The sequence below is a fragment of the Arachis ipaensis genome, chromosome B9 (assembly GCF_059453495.1).
Source record: "Arachis ipaensis isolate K30076 ecotype BB chromosome B9, ASM5945349v1, whole genome shotgun sequence".
NCBI lineage: Eukaryota > Viridiplantae > Streptophyta > Magnoliopsida > Fabales > Fabaceae > Arachis > Arachis ipaensis.
The window spans coordinates 89,871,040-89,874,033 of NC_142444.1; the positions used below are offsets into that span (position 1 = coordinate 89,871,040).

Below are 2,994 nucleotides of genomic sequence, written 5' to 3' on the forward strand. Positions count from 1 at the left end.
AGGAATGGAGGATTCATGCTAGAGAAGCTTTCTCACAGTGGATTGGATTGGGGTTTGGATGGATATTGTGACATGTAATCCTACCAAATTGTGGTTCATGAAATTGTGTGGTATAATCAGTGATCAAGCATCATCTCTTCTTATGAACATTTAAACCAAGGGATTGGGAATTTGTTTGTTTTTAGAGAGCATTGGTGAGCCAAGGAATTGGGATCCAATCATATAAGATTGCCAAGCAAAATTCAATGAACGCATTGGTTGAGGAAAAGATAAACATATTTTGATTCGGAGATCTCAATATCTCCTATAACCCAATGAATTCCCCATTTCTGATTTCCACTTTCTCTTTACATTCTGCAACTCAATTCTTGCAATCACCCCCATTCCCTTTTAATTTCAGCAATTTACATTCTGCTCTTTAATTCATGCAATTTAAGATTCAGCCATTTAATTTTCTTGTCATTTACTTTTCCCGCCAATTTTACATTCCGCAATTCTCATCTCAAATCTTGATTCAGCTCAACTAGAACACACTTCTAATCCGAATTGCTCACTCAACCAATCCTTGTGGGATTCGACCTCACTCTATTGTGAGTTTTTACTTGACGACGATAACCGGTGCACTTGCCGGAAGGAATTTTGCCGATCGTGCAATTTCCTAAATCGTAGCATAACAAGTTTATGTGCATCAAGTTTATGGCGCCGTTGCCGGGGATTGGTTTTCGATTGACAATTCTCAAATTGGAAGCTAACTAGATTGAGCAATTTTCTCTTGCTTTGTTAATTCTGTTCAAGATACTTGTTGAATTTTAATTTCTGCACTTGGTTACATGCTTTCCTTCTTTATGCCTTTAAATTCATGCAACTAACTCACTGACTCACTAACTGTTTGAATTAATTCCTCAATTGAGCTAACCATACTCTTCCATTAACCAAGAGTATTTCACTTGTTTGTGTTTGAGCTGTGTTCTTGTATGACAGGTAGGAGAGGAGAGACATAAACTCCTCCATATACCGAACCAGAGAGGACCCTTCATAGACTTAGAAGGGAAGCAAGAGGGAAGAGAGTAGTGGGAGAAGAGGAATCTGAAGGAGAATCTGAGGACAATTTTGAGGAAGCTTTAGATCTCAACATGGATAGAGAAGTTCACAACCATGAGAGAGCTGATGGAAACGATGCCATCCCTGAGAGGAGGGTTCTTAGTTCATACATAAACCCAACCTCTGGGAATTGTGGTAGTAGCATCCAGAAACCACCCATTCAGGCCAACAATTTTGAGCTCAAGCCACAGCTAATATCACTTGTGGAAAATCATTGTTCCTTTGGAGGAAGTGCTAATGAAGACCCAAACCAACATCTCACAAAATTCCTGAGAATTTGTGACACTGTGAAGTCCAATGGAGTCCAGGAAGATGCCTATAAACTGCTTTTGTTCCCATTTTCACTTAGGGACAAAGCAGCTAAGTGGCTGGAATCATTCCCAAGGGGGAGTCTAACAACATGGGATGAGGTGGAAAGCAAGTTTCTGGCACGTTTCTACCCTCCACAAAAGGTCAATAGGCTTCGATCTGAGGTTCAGACTTTTAGACAACAAGATGGTGAAACTCTCTACGAGGCATGGGAGAGATTCAAGGACTTGACAAGGAAATGCCCACCAAACATGTTCCATGATTGGGTGCAACTGCACATCTTCTATGATGGGCTCTCTTATGAATCAAGGAAGGCTGTAGACCATTCATCAGGAGGTTCATTGAACAGGAAAAAGACTGTGGAAGAAGCCATTGAAGTGATCGAGACAGTGGCTGAGAATGAGTACTACTATGCATCAGAAAGGCACAACACTAAGGGAGTCATGGAGCTGAACCATGTTGATACAATTCTAGCCCAAAACAAGGTGTTTGCCAAGCAACTAGCAGAGCTTACCAGGCAATTAGAAACAAAGCAAGTGGCTGCAATACACACACAAGATCAAGAGGAAGTAGGCATTGAAGGAGGTGATTGGGATGAGGCTAACTATGTGGGAAACCAACAAAGGCAATCATATGATCCACATTCCAACACTTACAACCCAGGCTGGAGAAACCACCCAAACTTTGGGTGGGGAAACCAACAAACCCCACCACAAAACCACAAACCTTACAACCACAACCAACATAACAATTCCACATACCAAAACTCCAACCAAAGATCATACCAAGCCACACAAAACACTTACCACCAACCATCATATCATGGCCAAAATAATCAACATACCCAACCTAATCCGAACCAACAATTTCAAGATCAATTAAACCGGATAGAAGGAATGCTTGCAACCATGAGCCAAGACATAATTGAATTGAAAGCTTTTAAGGAAGAAGTAAATTCTAACTTGCAAAACCAAGGAGCTGCCATCCAGAAGCTAGAAAATCAAATTTTGTATTTGACTAAGCAAGCCCCTGGGACAAGCGGTTCTCATGCTGCCAAGGCTATTGCAAGGGAGGAATGTAAGGCCATAACCCTCAGAAGTGGAAAGAATCTAAAGGAGATTTCAAGGGAAACCACAGAGGATGAAGCAAAGGAAAATGTGAAAGACAAAGAACAAGGACAATTTGTTACACCGTTTGCAACAAAAGAAAAAGAAAAAGAGGTCTTGAAGCCTTACACACCTAAAGCACCTTATCCTCAACGTTTGATGAAAAGTGAAAAGGATGGCCAATTCTCCAGGTTCTTGGAGATTTTCAAGAAGCTTCAAATCAACATTCCCTTTGCTGAGGCAATAGAGCAAATGCCACTCTATGCAAAATTCTTAAAAGAATTAATGACCAAGAAGAGAAGCTGGAGAAATGAGGAAACTGTGTTGTTAACTGAAGAATGCAGTGCCATCATTCAGCACAAATTGCCTCAGAAATTGAAGGACCCAGGCAGTTTCCAAATCCCCTGCATTATAGGAGAAGTCATGGTGGAGAAGGCCTTGTGTGACTTAGGGGCCAGCATCAATTTGATGTCGCTAA

The 2,994-nt window shown here is 41.0% G+C and overlaps 1 non-coding gene across 1 annotated transcript; it reads right to left on the reverse strand.

The window, feature by feature from the left end:
* Positions 1-1,559: 1,559 nt before the first annotated feature.
* Positions 1,560-1,663, reverse strand: LOC148545412 (small nucleolar RNA R71). Its single transcript, XR_015901812.1, has one exon. It is a non-coding gene; the product is annotated as a small nucleolar RNA R71 (small nucleolar RNA).
* Between the last annotated feature and the right edge of the window lie 1,331 nt (positions 1,664-2,994).